The sequence below is a fragment of the Callithrix jacchus genome, chromosome 1 (genome assembly GCF_049354715.1).
Source record: "Callithrix jacchus isolate 240 chromosome 1, calJac240_pri, whole genome shotgun sequence".
Lineage (NCBI taxonomy): Eukaryota > Metazoa > Chordata > Mammalia > Primates > Cebidae > Callithrix > Callithrix jacchus.
This window is the reverse complement of record NC_133502.1, coordinates 34,291,546-34,313,004: the sequence shown is the minus strand read 5'-3', so window position 1 is coordinate 34,313,004 and position 21,459 is coordinate 34,291,546. Positions and strand designations below refer to the sequence as shown.

Below are 21,459 nucleotides of genomic sequence, written 5' to 3'. Positions count from 1 at the left end.
CAATATACATGATTCAATTAGAAATCACCCATCTTATAAAGAAACAGGAAGATCTCAAACAGAATAATAAAAGAATCAATAAATGCCAAGATAACAGAGGCGTGGATTTAACTGAAAAAGATATTAAAGCAACTGTCAAAACATTTTTAATGAGGAATTACAGACACACCTGAAATAATAATGTAAGCAAAAAAAGAAAAAGAAAATGAAAATTTTATAAATAAAATAATCAAAAAACCTCTCAATAAATGGTATCAACATCAGAGTGGATGAGACAAAAAATAATAATTAAATTTGAAGATAGAATAATAGACACCTTTTTTGAACAACAGGGAAAAAATAGACTGAAAACACTTGAACAGAACCTTGGATAGCTATGGCATTATAACAAAAGCTCTAACATTTGTGTCATCAGATTTCCATAAGGAGAGGAAGAACAGGAATGACTGAAAAATATATGTAAAAAAATAGTGTTCAAAACAATAATGGCAGAAAACTTTCCAAATCTACCAAAAGACATAAACATACACTTTCAAAAAGCTGAGTGAACACCAAGCAGAATAGATTGAAATCCACACCAAGAAACATCAGAGTCAAACTTCTGAAAACTAAAGACAAAGAAAAAATCCTTGAAAGTAGTGAGAGAGACGCGATACCTTACCTAAAATGAATCAATTTAAATGACAGTGGACTTCTCATTAAAAACCATGGAAGCCAGAAAACATGTGGCTCAATATTTTTCAAGTGCTGAAAGAAAAGAGAATTTAACCACAAATCCTACATTCAGGAAAAACATTATTCAAGAACTATGGAAAAATCAAGGCACCCTCAGATACAGAGAACTGCAAATGTATAACCAGCAGACAAAAAATAATAGCTAGAGGAAGTTACTTAAACCCAAAGAAAATATAAAAAAATGGAATCTTTGAACACCAAGAGGGAAGAAAACTATGAAAAGAGCAAAAATATGTACAAATACATTTCCTTATTCTCTTGAATGTATTAAATTATGTGTCATGGTTGAAGCAAAAATTATACCACTGACATGGTTCAAAATGTATAAAGAAAATATTTAAGACAATTATGATTGGAGGAGATAAAGGGAGTGTTAAAGGACATCAGATTTCTATACTTCTTTCAAACTGTTAAATATATTGTGGATAATGAAAGCTGATTTCTTGCTGGATGGGGCAGGCATTAAAATAAGAAAGGGGGCAAGGCTAGGATGACCCTCGGGGCATTGTATTGGAACCAAAAAGACCAATATGTAGTCATGGTGGTTTTTTCTTTTTAAATTTAAATATATAAAGTTAGATATGAATCTAACTGTGTATGCATATGCGTACTCACATATATTTATTTTCTGGCTTAGATTATTCTTAAAAGAATTGTCCCTAAAAAGCAATGTGCAAATCTAATGCTGAGATATTCATTTATAAATACTATTTTCTAATAAACGGAAATAGATGATTCTAGGTCTGAGGCAAAAGGAGAAAGCACAGAATGAGCCTGAAGCATCAATCATATAGTTTCAGAAAAGAAGAAAGTATTTTAAAATGATGATGTCATGTCAAAGGCACTTGATAATAGACTTCGCAAAGCAATCAGTGGCCAAATCTGGGACATTATTAGCTGTACGATAATGGTGCTAGTAACATTTTTATTTTTGTTTTTAGAGACAGAGTTGTGCTATGTTACCTGTGAGCCACTGTGCCTTCTTGGTAGCAATGTTTTATAGCCCATAGACTGAAGTAAATATCCATGAGATTGCACTGATATAAATAATACATAAATAGAAAAAAACCAAATATTCTCAATAGTAGCATTTCAATATATAAATACAAAAATAATAATTGAAATTAAAAATCACCTTCTTTTTGCAGACACATTCTATAATCATTGTAGTCAAGAATTATCAATGTGCACTAAAATTAGTTCAGGAAAGTGTTATGAGACTCAGGATATTTGCAATATTTCAAAGTATCTTCCCATAAGATACTTATTAATTAAAACGGAAAATGCTAAAATTATGGGACAGAAACTTGGCAAACCCAATTTTAACAGTTATCAAATGTAATATCACCAATAATGAGACATATCATCCTATATCTGATACGAGGTACTGAGAAGAGTGCAAGGAATTTTTGCGGTCCTCCTGCCAAATAAGCATGACTCATAGTCAAGCTGACTAAGGAGCAATGTAAACTGAATGCAGTGAAGAGTCCTGGGTTAGATATCAGGTTAATAGAAACAAATTAGTAAGGTAATCGGTAAAAGTGAGTAAATTCCAGATGAATCAATATTATTGTGTCAATGTTCATTTTTAAATTTTTATAACTATACTATGGTTATGCAATTTGTCACCATTTGTTAATGAGTTGAGAAAGGGTTTTGGGGAACTGTTTATACTATATTTGCAAATTTGTCTGAAATTATTTCTAAATAAAGTTAAAAAGGGAAAAATAAATGAAATGACTAGTGTGACTTCCATCTCCTGATTGCTCATCAGCTATGATTTTAAATTTACTGGTATACTATATATTAAAAATTTAGAACTATATATAAAGATAATTTAATACACTATAGAATAAGTTTATTATTCTATGTTTTGTTTACCCTTAAATGATTTTAAGTTAAAATATCTTTAAAAATTTATTACCATTGTTACTTATTAATGTTTAAATTCAAATTTAGATTTATCTGTAGTCTATAATTTAAAAAATCTGTTACCTTTTCCTGTCTTTTATGTAAACTTTTCATAGTTGAATAAATACCAAGAACAGATTAGTAAGTACTAAAATAGCATGGGCACTTATCATCCTATCTTTTCCAAATAAAGTTATCCCAGTATATAATCTTTACAGGAAAGCCCTATTTGACAAAGAAACTATGTCCAAATGTTTGTGTTTCAAACATAGAGTAAATTATAAACAGTGTAGCAACTTCTTATGATTGGCAAAGAAGAGCACATATTGGGGTTTTTAACAGTCCACATAGTTTTATTAACATTTATCTTCAATTAGGCATTTGGTACATGGAAGGACATGTTGGAATTGAGATATAATATATAGACTTAATGTTTTCTGCAAGGATAAGGCAAAGATAACATCTCGTTTGATAGTTTGAACTGGCTGGAATTTGACCAGTTAGAATGCATAGCTTTGCCTGAAAATCTTTATCCTGATGGTCAGAATTTAGATGGGTAAGCTGCCTGATTCATTCCAGATTTCAAATATTTTCATTGCAAATTTTCTTCCTGGCAGGATAATTACCGAGAGTAAAATAGATGAGTACAAATGTTTTTGGAAAAATTGATGTTGTTTAGGGTTAAAAATAAGTTCATGATATTTAAACTTGGTAAACTTAAATGATATTTAAAGTACTTCATAAACTTTGCCATCTTCTAGTTTCTAAACAATGCTGGAAATAATCCTTGCAAGGTTTTGTCATACTCACTGTTATTTGGAAGACGAATTTCAGTTGGCTGTATTTCATAGCACCTGCAGCTTTCGGAAATAACTAAGATTTTCAGTTGGCAGGTCCTAGATATTAATTTATGTTGCAAATTAAAATGATTAAATTTGTGTGCTTGTGAGGCAAGTTGCCTTTGTTAAGAAGAACATCTAATGATGAAGAGCAAATAAAGTCAACCAGTGATTTAAATATCTATTTAAAAGGGAAAAATATAAAAAAGTAATGCTTGGAATTTGACCTCAGCTAAAGTGAATTACAAGAAAACATAGAAACATGTATCTTAGCTTATTTTAGTGTGATGTTTCATAAGCTAAAAAAAAGAAAATACCATTTAAAGTATTGCATGTGTAACAAAGTGTTATTTTGTTAAATTATTGTTATGCAAATAAGGTTTGCAAGATATACTAAAGCCTCATTATTTGTTGCATTGTCTTTCTGAGAGTTAAAATAAACACTTAAAGATTAAACATAGGATTCAAGATGCCTGCGGTTTGATCCCAAATTTTAAACCTTCATTGAGAAAAAGAGTTCTCTGAGGGCAGACACAGGAAAAATACAGATTTAATTTTGGTTTTGCATCAGACTCCCTAAAACAACAATGGTCCCACAATGAGTGGGATAGCAAATCAATAAAAGATTGGATTGACAGGGTCACAAACCAAAATAATATTTTGCATATGACTATATACCTAGATTACTAGCACCTTTAGTTATTATTTGGAAATTCAGGGATATTCAGGGGATTTAAAATGCATGTTCCTCATTGAGGTTTTTGAATGGATTAAGGATCTTTTAAAAGATATTTGGGGGTCTTGTCAAGTCCTGAGTTTTCCTGAGTTTAAATGCTTTTAAACTGGCTCACTACAGTTGGTTTTAGGAAAAAAACAAAAGGCAAAAACAACAACAACAACAACAAAAACATTTTAAATATGTGGATCTTAGACACTAGACCTGCTTTAGAATACAGGAAAAGATGGCTAAACATGATAACTTTAGGTGACAAATTTAGAGATTTACTGGCTTGTCCATCTACTGCAAACCTAGAAGGATATAAAAGATGTTGCTGAAAGGATGGGAGGAAGCACAGATGCTGTTAAAGGGCAAGTGTAACCTTAGACAAAGGAGCATTAGTTTCTAGAATATTTGCAGCATAAGAGAACCTGAGGAAACACTGAAGGATATTTGAGAGGGACTGACAGAAATATTTCAAGGGAGGCAGGGACTGTTAATTGGTCACCAGCATATTTCCGGAGCATAATTGAGTTCTTGCACTTAGATGGTACTTAGCAAAAATTAAAAAAAAAAATTAATCACTCCCTCTTCAATCCTTCTCTTGCACTTTGCAGTTAACTTCACCTATATTACATGTTATAATATGTTTACTTTTCACGTAGCATGCTGTATGATGAGAGAGAACAGAAGTTGGAGTTGGAGAGATATGGCTTTCAATCAAATTCTATTCACACTAGCTTGATAATTTAGGTAATTTGCTTAACTCCATTGAGCTTCAGTTTCCTCATCTGTGAATTAGGAATAATAACAAAATCATATACAGAAAATTTAGCACAGTGCTTAAAATAAAGGGGAATGAGTATATTGAATAACATGAATGATACATTTGGAATAGAGAATATAGAATAGAAAAGTTAGAATCTAAATAATAGATATATAGATAATAGATAGAACAAGAGAGTTTAAAGTATTGTACCTGCTGAAAAATTTGCCTGAATAAACAGGTTGCTTAAGAAATGCATCAAATGATAACTTCACTCCTGATTTATATAAGTAGGTGCTAGAATTCACAATTAGTTCTATTTAAATAAGTAGGTGCTAGAATTCACAATTAATGAGTAGAGGAAACTGTTACATCCCCTAACAATGGTAAATATTTAGAAGTTACATGGGCTATTAATTTTGAGGTAGGACAAATTCCCTTTCTAACAATGCTGAACAAAGTAGATTCTCTCTGTCATTGATTGATGCTTAGTGAGCAATGCCAGATTGCTACACCTGGAAACTAGGTTGTACTGACACCAAAGCAGAATTTCTGTCCTGCTGGTTTTCCATACACAGGGAGAGAAGGAAAATTGGTAGGAGAAACTTTGGAGTTCAGTAGATCACTGCAGAAACCTCAACCTGAAGAATGACAAATTGAGAGAGACTCAGAAAACAGTATTCAAATCTATCAGTCATAAGACCAACAAATAGAAAGCTGGAGCAAAGATAAGGAATGTGTTTTGGGTGAGCGGGGAATACGAGAATGGCAGATAGACCAAGACTGTTGTTAAAGTTCATGTTTGGCTTGTGTTGGGCTCAGGAAAAAAAAATGAGAATAAGTTTGTGTCATGAAAAAGAACTGGAAATACTGTGTAATTAAAGTTCCTGGGAAACCAGAAAAAAAAGTAAATTTCTAAACACATAGAATGCCTGGTAATTTAGGTTCATATTCTCAACACATTTAGCAGAGTTTTCTGAGGGAAGGTGAATTTTAAAAAGATATCCAAATTCAGGGAAGAAAATTTAATGTTCAAAGAGATATTTTAAAATATGGCTGGTCTTAAAATGTGAAAGGCATGTTGAACTGAATTTGACCTTGGCAATTTGTAATAAAAGATGAATGCTTTTGCAAAGATAGAATTTTTGTTTATCTAAATTAAATGATAAACATCATTCTTCTTGAAGTCTGCGTTATCCTAGATCTTCAGTTTTCTACAGTGAAGTATGTCTTCAGATATTTTTATCCAAAGCTTTTTCTTCATTATTTTGAATACTCATTTTAATCTTGATACACTAAGGAAAATTAATGGAATGGGATGGATTCCCTTTGTATAACAGCTCAATCATAGTTAAATATGTATATGTGTAATCTCTCCTCATTATAATTTTTACAACATGGATATGTTTATAACTCACAGAGTACGTAATTTTTATTTTCTTGATATATCTGTTTTATTTTTGATTATAAAAATGTCTCAAAGGATAAAATTAAATATGTGCTTGTGTATAAATAAGCAATTCTATGCAATACTTGGTCTCCCCATTATCTAGCAACATTTTTTATGCTGACAATTGATGTATCTCATGTTATGGCTCATTAGTAAACTTAGGTTAAGTTCCAAGTTTTTAGACATACTCCAAAAGACATTCAGTATAAACATATATGTGCTTTACAGCATTTGTTGTGGTAGGTCTGAGGATATTGTCAATGATTCTGGTTTTATTTAAGAAGGCTCTGTAACTTGGTGTATCATTTGAACCCTACATACATAAGGAACATGAAAGTGAAACAAGAACATAGCACTGTGTCGTATCACATGACAAAGAGTGGTATCCCTGGGATTCTTAGTACTCATTCTATCAGTTCATAGTCCAAACTTCAATGTTGACTTTTAGAAAAGCCTAATGCAAAATTTCAAAGGAGCAGGTTAGTGGAAAGTCTCATTTCATTCTCAACCAAGTCCAGGGCTGTTTGCCTTTTGATCAGCTTGTTGCTGTGGTGGGTATGTGGGATGCTGTTTATGAAAGAGGCAGCACCAACAGTCAAATGGCTAAGTATAAGAACTGAGATATGAATTCAGGCCTCCTGACTCCAGTTCCACAGCCAAAATATACACTAAAGGTATTAAATAACTAATCTTTGGCAGGTCCCATGGGTAAATTTGGGTTTGAGTCAATAATCAAGAAAGTACCCAAGTCTGGTTCTGTTTTCAAGGTAAAACTCCCTTTCATGACAATAGAAATGTGACTTTGTACATTGTACTTTGAATTCAGAGTAGGGCTCTAAACAGAGATTCCTATTGCCTGATGGTATTTCTAGCTAATCTCTTAATATTTATAGATAGAATGCCAAAAAAATGTTAAATGTGTGCTTTTAGGTTCCTAAAAGGATTGGCTCTTAACTTTAAGTATTAAGCCTTTGCTTATCTTATCCAAACCCTCAGTTTTGTTGGAACTCTAATTACTAACCTATTCTCTTGTGCAGATGGTCATGAGAGGAAGTTACTCCTCCCTTGACCAAAGTAATTTATTAGTTTGTTGACAGATTACACAAGGCTGGGTTTTCTGCTTATCACAGTTAATGTCTCAAATATGCCTGAGGAGTGTGTATTTTGTGCTTGTAAGGTCATCATGTTGCCACAAGCTCTAGCCTGTTTGTTTGAACAGAGGCAAGAACATGTACATAGATCATTCAATAAGCATAATTGTTAAAAGGTATGATGGCTAACAAAGATAAACATGGTCCCTGAGGAATAGGTCATAAAATTCCCAGCATGTCTTCTAATGCCAACACAATTTTGTAAAAAACCCATTTGATTGATTGGCTTTACTTTTATATATATGTAAACAGTTTAGTTAACTTCCCTCTTACGTATTTGTATCACAATAGAGTTAATTCAAACAGAATTGTTTGTTAGTATTAACAAGTAGAATACCTGAAATCATCACATCTATTATTCATGAAATATATCTAAGTTTTTCTTAAAATCATGTATGTGTTAGTGCCAGTGTAAAAGGATGGTTTCAGTAGTCCAGAGCACATGCTTTAATTTGCCATTAGAATCTACTTCTATATGTCCCAAATCAGTGAACATTTCTGAGATCTTTCATATAGTTTTAACATTTCAGGTGAAATGTTTAGTCTAATTATGCCTCTTCAGAAAAAAATTAAAAAATAAAACTAAAAGTAAAAATCTTAAAAGTAAAACATAAAAAAATTCCCCTGATTGGAAAACAAATTCAGATCAAAATTCAATTATTATCTAAGTGGCTCCAAAAAAAATCAATGATGACTGTGTCAACAACTCAAGAATATCAGAGTTGTGAAGACAAAACACAGAAAAAAATATTGATTTTTATATTGAAGAGGTATTTCAAGATAACAGGCACTAATTATTGTTTTTCCTTTTATAAAAAAATTTAGAATACAAAAATTACAATTGCCTATTAGCCAGAGCTTATTGAAGAATGGCAAGCAATGACTTGGAAGTGACTTAAGTTGTAAGGAAGTTCCTCTTTTTTGATGGAAGCCTGACCTGTTTTCAAAGGATTATGTGATCTGGAAGGCACTTAGGATGCCAACTTAGTTACCAGAGCAAAAACATTACTTTTGGTTCTGCCCTGTGACTCTTCATTATCAGTCAGCACATTCTAAGAACTCATATCATTGGCTTTTCCTTTTTATTTCCTATATTCTTTCATATTTTTAAAGAACAGGTCTCACTTTGTAATTTAAAACTGTAAAGTTATTTCATCTCATTGCTGTGAAGAATGCTATTTGTTGTTCATTTGTTAATATCTTTTATTTTTTAATAACAAAACTTTTGATTTTTTCACTTATTTTATACCTCTTTAAATCTTCTCAGAAAGTTTTTATTCTTTTTACTTTATCTTGTTATATTTATTTATTTATTCCATTTGTTTTTCATCTTCTTCTTTATTATTTACCTTTCTTTTTACCTTTTACTGTAGTTTCTTTGTAATACTTCTGCTCTTGGATTAATTTTATAGTTTAATTTATTATTTTACATTTTATTTAATTTTATTGTCTCTTTTTATAATGGCTATGACAGGATAGCAGCAGAGAAAGTAGTTTAGAGCACTTGTTTATTCATTGAAAAAAACTTATGCGACTATAATGTACTAAGCACAATATTTGTGAGAGACCTAAATTATTGAAGAACTATTTACTCTATCTTTAAAATATGAATTTGGTGCAGTTTCTCTCAGCCATTTCTTCGGGATTGAGTGCCCCCATAAAACCAAGTAAGAGATTGTTCTCTCAGATGATGCATACAGAGCTTTTTTAACAGCACTTCCCTGATTCAAGAGCAGATTCAGGAGCACCCATATAAGCCTGCTGACAAGCATGAATTTCCCAACTTGTGTTTTTTTCATGAGGACTCCCCAGACAAATCTGTTTCAGGAGGTCCTCCCTGGAAGTGGTTGTTCTTCTGAGTAATTCTTTTATTTGACATGCATTGTGAAGGACAAAGCTGACAGTTTTCCCTCTGTCTTGACTTTTAGAATAAACACAGTTCAATTTGTGGCTTGCTTCTTGGAATTTTGTAGCAGGAATATAGGATAAACGTGTACTCAGATTCACCTTTAGCTGCCTTTGCTTTCTTCTCCTTATATTCAACTTGCACTAATTTCTTTATTAATACATATCTCTTATTTTTGTTGTCCTCCTTTATTCATTTTTAAAAGCCTTACATTAGTTTTAAGAGCAAGGCAAAGGCTTTTTTCTCATACTATAAAAAGATTTTAACAGATTGCACATTTTTGAGCAGAAACTATGCTCCATCTGCCTCCACTGGCACTGAATAGCACACTACCTGTCACAAAAGAGTGTGAATTCTAGCTCAGTGATTCCAGAGCAGTTCTGTGTTTTTATTGTCACATAGAAACCAAGTATTTAGGATTCATATACAACCCCCAAGTCTGATCACAGGCAAATCATGCAATGATCATTGTTTCTAAGGTTCATATTTATTGAGCTTGTGTGCCCAGGGGACTACCTTAAAACTGATTATGTCTTCTTTTCCTCTGTCTTTCCTAACGCATAAAGGTCTGTGATTACAAGGCATTTCTTGACAAAGTATTCTCTTTTATAAGGCAACAGACATTCTCGGGCTTTTTGCCTACTTACGAATGTGGGGTTTCTCCATAACCTACTCTGTTACCTTAGAAAAAAATGTTAAGTGTATTTCCTAAAACTGGATATTTCTTAAGTATACATACAGTAAGCGGTAGACTGTTGCAGATTTATAGGAAGAGATGAAAAGAGGGCAGATGTTATGGAAGTCTCCATCAAGTTATTTAAACAGTAATAAATTTAAACTCTTCTTACAAAGTAGAATTATGTCTTTATTATCCTGCATATCCCTAAATGTAGTTCTATATTTAGGGAAGATTAGATTAGAAGTAAAGGGCGCATTCTTCAGGAAAATGTCTGACATATAACCACTTGCTCTTCCTTATTTATATATTTCTTTATGTCAAATTTAAAGGAAGTTATAGAGAAGTTATTCAAATAGGCTTTGTATAATGAGGATATTCCTCCCTTCTTCCCGAGCACAGCAGAATGGTGACTGTCAATGGGGCCACAAACTCTTGTGAATCAGCAGATTAAAACTTTTTCCTAACAAAAAGGGTAATAAATATATCTGTGTTCCCCAAAATGTTTTTAAATTTGGTTGAAACTTTAGAATTTTAAAAATTATGGCAATAGTAAAATGCCGATTGTTAGAGGTATCCCTGTTTATGTTTTGTTTAGGTTAATACTGTGTTACCCAGTGTGACTAATCTTTGGAAAATTAATATAATGCTCATAATTTTTGCTAGCAACTCACCCAGGATGGTCAACTCTTTGTTGTTGTGTACTATTTATCACCTATTCTCAGGCATTATAGTATTTATTGTTTTGATAAATTTTCAAATATAAATGTTAGTCACTAAAGCAACAGTTCTTAAACCATATGTTAGACATTGCTATTCTAATATAGATCTCTTTTCCATTAGATTCAAAACAACTCAAGCTTCCTTTCCAACAGAAGTCTCCACTACCATTCAAGTTGCCATATAACTTGAAATATATTTACTATTCCTTTTTGATGAACAAAAGAGGTCCAGTTTCACAAATGCATATGAAGTTCAATATTGGAATGTGTTCTGTTTTAGGCTAAGATTAATAAAATAAGATTACAGTGAGCTGGGAGAAACATATATATAAGAAATAAATTATTATAATGACATGTCTGCATTGGGCCAAGATGGAGTAAAAGAAACAAGATTTACTCTCATGACTAAAACAACAAAATAAGACACAAAATATATAAAGCAATAGATCTGGACATTGCCCCTCAAGCATCAACAGCAGTCATGTGAGAGACACAGAAAACAAATGAAGTAAGTTTCATGATTGCTCTAGCCTACAAGTTTCTGGAACTTAGAGCAGAGTAAGGACCCAGGGAGAGCTTAACAGTCTTTCCGAGTTGAAAAAATGGATCTGAAAACTCAGGGAAGTCAAAACACCTAAAGTTTGCAGAGAAAAGTATGGGTGAGAAACAAAAAGCAAAGAGAACTCCAGATAATTTTAGAAGGTATCTCACAAGTGTTCATTGAAGGCTGATTAGTGCAGGCATGTAAGGAACGCAACCACCTTAAATCATTAGAGGCAGTGTCCTGGGCTTATAAAGGACCAGCAATAATGCCAGTTGTCAATATCTAGAGAAGAAAACCTCATAATTCACAGAATATCAGATAGTGTACTCAGAAGAACATGCTTTGATAGTGGAAAACATTAACACTGATAAAAGGCTATGCTCATTCTTCTTAGTAAAGCATTAAGACAAAGACCCCAAAGAGTGAACTCTCTCCAGTTAACTTAAATACATTGTAGAAAAAAGAAATTAAAAAAATCTGGGCCCAAATAAGATAAAATTCACAATGCATGTAATATTGAAGCGTAATATAAAGAAGCAAGGAAGTGTAAGCCATAATGAGAAAAAAATTATCAATTAAAAATGATCCAAGAAAAGGACAGGGGATGCAATTAATGAAGAGTGAAAGAATACAGTTTTTACAACTGTATTCAGTATGTTCAAGAAGCTAGAGGAAAGATTGGACATGTCAAGTGCAGACATGAAAGACGTAAAACTAAAAAAACTTGAGAGTCTAAAACAGATAACGATCTGCAATGTTTAAGAGAAAAATACAATGAACAGAATTAATAGCATTTTGCAGAAGAAAAGCACAGTAAATTTAAAGACAGAACAATAGAAACTATTCAAAAGGAAATACAGAAAGAAAAAGATTTTAAAAAATGAATAGAATATCAGTGAACTGTGGGACAACTCAATTCAGCCGAATGTATGTGTAAATACAGTCAGAAAATGAGAGGGTAGGGTGGGTGACAGAAAAAAAAATATGTGAAAAATCTTTAGCTTGATGAAAACCATAAATTCACAGATCTAAGAAGTTCATAAGCCCAAACGTGCATGTGTGCATGCATGCGCATGCACACACACAGACACACAAAGAAAATGACACCACGACACAGCATAATCAAATTGCTTAAAACCAGTTATTGAAGAGAGTCTTCAAAGGAGCCAGAGAAAAAGATTCATTATCAAAAGGGAAACAAAAATTATGACATCAAATACATCGTTAAAAATGAATATTTAATGAGTGGATGAGTATCTTTAAAGACTCTGAAATTAAAAAAATAAACACATCAGTCTAAGATTATTTATCCAGCAGAAGTGCATTTCATAAAGACATAAAAAAAAGACTTTCAGACATAAGAAAGCTAAGAGAATTTATAATTAAGGCATCTTCACTATAAGAAATGTTAGAGATGTCGAAATAAAGGAAAATGATACCAAATGGAAATCTGGAATGACAGAAAAATGAACACTAGAAGTAGTAAAGAAATGGGTGACTCTGAAGACTATGGTCTCATTAATAGATAACTGCATGTTTAAAACAAAAATTAATAACAATATATTTTGTTATTTATAGCATATTGAAATAAAATGCACGATTAAAATAACTCAAAGACCATGCAAGGTCAAATGGAAGCATGTTGTTTTAAATTTCTTACCCTGGGGATGAACTAGGACAGCATTCCATGAGGATAGAGTGGGAAGTTAATGAAATATACCATAAACCTCAAATCCCCAGCAAAATAACACTGCAAATGCCTCATCTACTAAATGCAGCATAGATGAAGTGAAATCCAAATAACATTAAGGCATCGGAGGGGCTGGGCTGCTGCAAGACTTGGCACAACTGAAGTGCCAGTTGTCTAGCAGTACCTCACCCCACTAATTCCTGTCAAGCAGCTTCATGGGCACATTGGCCAGCAAGATGTCCCTGTTACTCTCTTTCTCCCTGAGCTATTTCTCTTCCCTCTGGTTTGGTGTTCTGAGAGCATGAAAGGAGAAGGTCTGGGGGACACCCCACACCCCTTTTGTGTGCCACCATCGCAGGTGCCTCTACCACCCTGGGCCTCACCATCCCCTCTCTGTTCCTGTCTTCGCCAAGAAGCAGATGTTCATTCTGATGGTTGGATTGGATGCTGCTAGCAAGCTGATCTTCTCTATAAGGTGAAGTTAGGGGAGATGGTCACCACTATTCCTACCAATGGTTTTAACATGAAAAGAGTAGAATATAAAAACATTTGTTTCACAATATGGGAAGGTCAAGATAAAATTAGGCCTCCATGGAGGCATTACATCCAGAATACCCAGGCTGTCATTTTTGGTAGATAGCAACGATTATGAAAGAATTCAGGAAGGAGCAGAAGAGCTACAGAAAATGCTTCAGAAGAATAAGCTGAGAGATACAGTGCTGTTGCTTTTTGCAAACAAAATTTGCCAAATGCTATGGCCATCAGTGAAATGACAGACAAATTCAGTCTGTATGTAACAGAACACGGTATATTCAAGCCATTTGTGCTACACAAGGCACTGTTCTGTATCAGGGACTTAACTGGCTGGCAAACGAGTTTTGAAAACATTCGATGAAACTGGATAGCTAACCAAGGACATGTTTTGTAGAATTGAAACTAGGCTTGCTACAACAAAACTAGTTTGCATCTTGGTTATCACACAGTCTCTGGGACTCCTTAGGCAGAATATTACAGCATTTAAACTTACTTTGTTGCCAGTGATCGTTTACCAGGTATAATGTTGCTATTTAGCAATATGCTTTGTTTTAAAGAAATTCTCCTGGAAAAAGTATTCTCCTTTAATTTTATAAGCCTAAATGCCCGGCTATTGTGAAACTTTTAAATAAACCCATTTGAATGTTTTTTGAGCACAAAACAATTTTTTTTTTTTTTTTTTTTTGAGATGGAGTCTTGCTCTGTCACCAGGCTGGAGTGGAATGGCATGATCTCAGCACACTGCAACTTCTGTCTCCCGAGTTCAAGCAATTCTACTGCCTCAGCCTCCCAAGTACCAGGGATACAGGATCTAACCACCATGCCCACCTAATTTTTTCTTTTTTTTTTTTTTTTTTTTTTTTTTTTTTTTTTTTAGTAGAGACAGGGTTTGCCATGTTGGCCAGGCTGGTCTTGAACTTCTGACCTCATGTGATCCACCTGACTTGGCCCCCCAAAGTGCTGGGATTATAGGCATGAGCCACTGTGCCTGGCCAACAAATAATGTTTTTAATTATTGCCTTACTACTTTACTGATACCTTTATCATTTCTGAGACAGTCTGCTGATTTAAAAATGGAGGATTTTTATTTGTATTTATTTTCTCCCTTGCCAAAGAAGATATTTTGATACTGCTTATACCAGCCAGGAAATGATCCAAAACACTATTCAGTTCTCTTGCACTGAGGAACTTATTTTTTACCTCATATTGACTCCTTATTTCCATCAGCCAAACTTTGGATTTGATAGCTAATTAGTTCTGTGATGATTGCAAAGAATTCATATTGAGATGATTTTAATACTCAGCAGATTGTCTTCCTTTATATTGTATCTTTTTAATATTGAATGTTGCTTGGTATCAGTCTAACTCTGCCTAGCATATGATAGCTCTGCTGATGTTTTATTTTTTATTGGCAAATATATCTTCATTAAGAGCTTTCAGAAAACTCATCAAATTTGATAAATAAGTTTTCTCATACCACATTTGGAATTACTCACAGTATAATGATCAAAAATTTTTAAAAATTAAAATGATATTCAGTTAATAATGGAAAGTATTAAAGAGAAAAGAGCAGACAGGTCAGAGAAAACAACAAATGGTAGATTTAAATCCATTTCTAATAGATATAAATGTTTATGTTATATTATTGTGTGCACAGATATTTATAATGTAGGGTTGTGATTGTAGGAGATATCTTCATAATAATAAATTGTTCTCTCTCCTGCCTTTTAAAGTGTCACTGTAATTATTTCTGCTTTATTTTTGTTTTTATTTTTTCCAATATGTCTTTTCTTATTCCTATATATTCAGAGTTTTTCACAATCTCACATTCAGAGCAAATGGGTACATTTTGCTTTATTGTCTGAGTTTTTTTTTTTTTTTAATAGCTGACTGGGTTTAAAATTATCATTATGTGCGATGTTGTGCATTTTTGTATTTTGTTACTTTTTTCTAAACATTCCTCATATGACATAGGTTATCTTTTTTTTTTTCTTAAAATTTTGGAAGTTCCACACTTTGCTCTCAAGACTTCACTATCAATCTAGTTAATTCTATACAGTACTTATTAACTCTAAATGTCAGCACTGATAATAATAGGATTTTCTTCGGCACATTTGTTTCTCCATTTTTTTGATGAGTTAAATTTTGTTAATTTTCTCAGCATCTCTCTGTATGCCTGTAAAATACTTATGTGATAAATAGTTTTAAATTATAGCTTTGAATGCTGTCTATAAGAAACACAATAATATGTTTATGTCTCATCTTTTTTTTTTTTTTTTTAGCAATTCTCACATTTCCATTATTAGTTCTAGAGTTAAATATATACTCAGTGGTCACCACCATTTGTTTTGGTGTAATTAACTCTTTATTTTTTGTTTTTATCAATAATTTTTTTCCATAAGACCTTAATGAGAAATGTGTTCTTCCCTACAACTCAAAAATTTAAAAAAAAGACAAAAAGCTAACTATTGGCCTTACTAAAAAGTGGGTTAATGACTTGAATAGAATTTTCTTCAAAGAAGACATGCAAATGGCCATCAGGCATCACTAATCATGAGGGAAATGTAAATCCAAACCATTGGCCGATATCACCTTACAGCTATTAGCATGACTGCTATCAAAAAAACAAAGATGAGTGTTGGCCAGGAGGTGTAAACACTGGAACACTTGGGCACTGTTAGTAGAAATGCAAAATGGTGCAGCTACAATGGAAAACAGTATGAGGGTTCTTAAACTAGAACTGCAATATGATTCAATAATCCTACGTTTGGACATTTATGCAAAAGAATTGAAATCAGGATCTGAAGAGATATTAGCACTACTATAACAGTTCATTGTAGCACTATTCACAGTATCCAAAATGTGAGAAAAATGTAAGTGTCCGTGAATGGATGAATGGATATAAAAATGTTTGTATAGGAGATCCAAGATTACCGCATAGGAACAGCTCTGGAGTGCAGTTCCCAGGGAGAACAATGCAGAGGGTGAGTGATCACTGCATTTCGAAACGAGTTTTTACTGCCCACAGATCAGGAAGTTCCTGGGCCAAAAAGCGTCACAAGTTTCCATCATGGCTGTTTCAGCTGGTGCTGTGGGTTTTCACACGAATCTGGGTGGCCATTTCAACTGGCACTTGGAACATCTGGGAGGCAGAGCCGACCATTCAGCTGAAAAAGAAGGGGCTGAAACAGGGAGTCAGGTGATCTGGCTCAGCGGGTCCCACCCCCACGAAGACCAGCAATCTGAAATGCTCTGGATTGAGAGTTTTGTAGCAAATGCAGCCAGACCCAGATGGTCCAGCTCAGTGGCGGGGAAGGGCATCTACCCTTACCGAGGCAGTCCGCCACTACCGAGGCAGACCACTATTACAGAGGTAGTTCTAACTTTACCTCTGTAAACAAAACCACAAGGAAGTTTACACAGTAGATGGGCAGAGCCCACAGTAGCCATAAAAAATGATGCATGGAAAGCCAATATTACAGGGAAGTAAGTGATACAGTGAAAATAACCAGAGTGTTGTCTGTTAACTGTAGTTGGAGTGTCCTTTCACTGCAGTTTCCAGAATTAGACTGTTTAATGTATATTAAGCAAATAAATAAAATTCAAACATATCGAATAAAGTCAATAACTAAAGATATGTGCTATTTACATATTACAAACCTTTTGTTTGCTTGGTTTTTGTTTTGTTTTGTGGTATGAGCATTATTTTAGGAGACATGAAGTGGGAACATGGTTCCCACTAATTAACATGGTTAATTAGCATTGATTAGTGAAATTTTGTGACTCAGAGTGAAGTTTTAAGATTCCTTCCTTGCTTCAGCCATTTATGTAAGTAAAGTAATTTCATGCATTGAGACTTCCCATAAGATTAATTTTGTAAGAGTTTTCTGATACAGTTTCAAAACCATTGGACACTGTCAGAAAACACCCTTTCCACAATCCTGGTTTTCTTGAGGAGAGATTTACCCTAAACGTACTGCTATCATTTCCCTAACCCTATATCTAAGATGGAGTTATTCAGTTAATCATAGTTAGCTGATTGATGAGTGCCAAATATTGGTCTACAATTCTCAGTGAGATGAAGTTAAGCTCTCAAAAGTCCATTGCATAGTATTTAATAGTTGTATTGCTTCTTTCTCTGTTCATAATAAACACAAAAATAAGCATATTAAATCTGAAGACAAAATTTCCTGTTTGGCTACCCCAAATTTCAGTCTAGGGGTAATCCCTTTAGCATAAGAGTAGGTTATTTGACTCTCATAACAAGTTATGTAAGCACATTTTATCTGTACGATAGGATATTTTTGCCTTCTTTTTTGGCTTTCATCTTTGTTTTATTTCTTAAATTTATCAGAATCTGGTATAAGAATTAGGTTGATGACTGCCTCTGAGATTTCAATTGGTTAGGTGATCTTTAAAGGCTTTCTCCTCTACAAGAAGGGAATAAAATTTACTGCCGAGTGAGTGATTACTAGGTATTATGCTTTATTTTGTGTAATTTTCACACATCTTGTCATCTTCTCTTTTATCTCCTCTATGATCTGATGTGGTTACTATTGTGCTTATTTTACTGATGCGGAAAGAGAGACACAAGGATTTACTTGCCAAAGGACATAGCTTGTAAGTGGTAGAGTCTAACACAAATTTAGTGCAGTATGAATTTAAAGACAATTCCTTTAAAAGATATTTGTATCACATTTAACATGAAACATATGACAACATGTTCTGACTAAATTAACATGTGATGTTAGTATTAAGTGAAAAACAAAATTGTAAAAAGGAAATAAACATAGGCACTCATAATTTAATCATCTATTTGATTGACTCCCCCATCCCTTTTAGTCTTATATTCCTCATCAACTTAATGCTAATAGACTTGTTTATCCCTCCATAACTTTCCTTTTGATCTTACAAATGTAGGAACTCACACATGCATGTATAGATGATTTGGCTTTTTTTTCTTTTTCCTTTTTGTTTTTTTTTCTTTGAGAGGGAGTCTCCCTCTGTCGCCCAGGCTGAAGTGCAGTGGTGTGATCTTGGCTCACTGCAACTCCACCTTCAGGGTTCAAGCAATTCTCCTGCCTCAGCATCCCGAGTAGCAGAGATTTCAGGCATGATCCACAACACCCAGCTAATTTTTGCATTTTTAGTAGAGATGGGGTTTCACCATATTGGTCGGCATGGTCTTGAACTCCTCACCTCATGATCTGCCTGCCTCAGCCTCCCAAAGTGCTGTGATTACAGGCATGAGCCACCTCGCCTGGCAATTTGGCTTTTATATTTGTATATTCATAATAAAAATTTACAAATTACTATAACACTTCTTGTTTTTACATAACTATATTATTCATCAAATTCTAATTTAAAATTGATTTATGCATGTTTATTATTTTACATGAATTAGATCTGTACCCTCTTCTTTCCATACTACTGCATTACAGCAACCTCAGTGCATACAGCAACGTAACTGCAAACACACACACAATAAAGTCAAATCTGGGTGTACTTACTTTTTAAAATGCTTATATATTTCTATAAAATATATAGATTTATAACTCGAGTTTAGATAAATCCATTTTTAAGAATTCAGCCTTACAAAAGGTTTCACTTACTATTTCTCTTTTTTCTTGCTGAGCATTTCTTATTATTTAAAAGGATTTTTAAGGATTTTCTTTGCTTCATGAACAGATGGGCAACATCACATGAGAACCACCCACGTCAAAGTTTTATAGTTAATGCATTTTATGGCAAGTTTTCCATTTGCAGGCTCACAGTTTGTAAATTCATACCACTGAAAGTATTGTGCAACATGCATCTCATGACATTATTTCTTTTGTGGATTATGATAGGTAGGGGCAGAAAAGGGCTCATCTTTTTCTTTTACATCATAAGAGCCATAGCCAGCATCCCTATTACAAAAAACACATTAAAGAATAACATAACACATTTATTTGATTATAGTTTTCTGTGACATGGGAGCGTCCAGAATGAAGACCCAGAGATACAGGGGAAGATATCAAATTTTATGCTTAGGTTCAATGAAGCAGGGACAGCCATGTACAAATGTGATTGGACAGAAAACAGAAGCTAGCAGTGATGGACTGAAGAAATCTAGCAGGGCCTGTCTGTATAGGTTCTTCTTGGCCTCTGTGTTCAGAATTTCTTCCTCCCACATATGGGGTAGAACTCCTCTAAAATGAGGGTCTTGATTTCTTTATAGCCAGTTGTTACACAGAAATGTGGGGAAAATTCAGAGTAATATTTTAGGCTTTATGGCTGACTTTAGGGAAAAGTGGGTTTAGTTTCTATGACTCAGGGGAGCTTGAGGGGGAAGAGACAGGAGATAGGAGTGCAGGAGGTCAGAAAGAAACTTTGCTTTGGAGGCTACTTTTGAGGACTTCATTTTGGGGTATTGTTTTTAGAGCCCTAGCAGTATCATTTACATTCTTTTCATGGGTTTCTTTAGTCTTATTCTTCTGTTTTGTTTTTATTAACTATCAAATTACATAAACTATTTATACACACACACACATGGACATTGCTAACAAGTCTGGTTAAAAATGCATAGTAGTGACCAAACAATTTAAAGATCAGTCAGATGGCCAAATAGAATATTAATGAATTTACAGGACTATTCAGTTTTTCTTTTTCATTTTATTTTTGAAGTTGTACTTGCCTGGCAATTTATTTCAAATTTGTTGGCATATGGTTATTTATAATAATATCTTATTATCTTTTAAATGTCTGAATAATATTGATATTGGTTATTTGTAACTTATATCTCTGTTTTAAAAAATTTACCTGTATGTCTTGCCACAGGTTTATTACTTTCATTATTATGTTCTAAGAAACACTTTTCGCCACCTTGATTCTCTTTGTTTACGTTTTTTTTTTTTTTTTTGCTTAACTTTTCTTTATTTTTATTTTTTGGACACAGGGTCTCACCTTGTTGCCCAGGGAAGAGTGCAGTGGCATGATCTCAGCTCACTGCAATCTCTGCCTCGCTGGCTCAAGCCATCCTCCCACCTTAAGCTCCTGAGTAGCTGAGACTACAGTTGTGTGCCCCCATTCCTAGTTAATTTTTGTACTCTCTGTAGAGACGAGGTTTCACAATGTTGCCCAGGCTAGTCTCAAAGTCCTGGGGTTAAGCAATCTGCCAGCCTTGGCCTCCTAAAGTGGGATTACAGGTGTGAGCCACCGTGCCTGCTTTATTTTCTATTTATTTAATTTCTGCTCTGGTATTATCTTCTTTAGTTATTTTATTTTATTTTATGTCCTTTCTATAAAATAGTAATATTAAAATAGTTGCTTAGCATCTTGGTGCTAGCCTTTCTTCTCTTTTAGTATGCACTTAAAATTCTAAGTTAAGCTTGTCCAACCCGAGTCCCAGGAGAGCTTTGAATGGAGCCCAACACAAATTCATAAACTTTCTTAAAACAATATGAAAATTTTTTGCAAATTTTTTTTTGCTCATCTGTTATTGTTAGTGTTAGTGTATTTTATGTGTGGTCCAAGACAATTCTTCTCCCTTGTTAGCCAAGGGAAGCCCAAACACTGGACATCCCTGCTGCAAGTGCTCTTTCAAGTTACTACCTCAATACAGTGTTCAGGTTTTGGTGTGTACAATTTTAGAGTAATTTTCAAAACTGTATTATTTTCTTCTAAGATGTCTTTTCTGATATGTAGGCTTTTATGAAAATGACTTTTCATATTATATAAATACATATAAATTTCATATTATATAAATACAAATATATAAATACTATATTTTCTAGTATTTTTTCTTTTGATTTCAAGTAGAACTGAATTATAATCAG

At 33.5% G+C, this 21,459-nt stretch overlaps 1 long non-coding RNA gene and 1 pseudogene across 2 annotated transcripts in view; both read left to right on the top strand.

The window, feature by feature from the left end:
* The window catches only part of LOC108589297 (uncharacterized), a 456,699-nt gene that overhangs the window by 255,157 nt on the left and 180,083 nt on the right, over positions 1–21,459 (top strand). The gene's annotated exons all lie outside the window — the stretch shown is intronic.
* Positions 13,030–14,447, top strand: LOC100400323 (ADP-ribosylation factor 4 pseudogene; annotated as a pseudogene).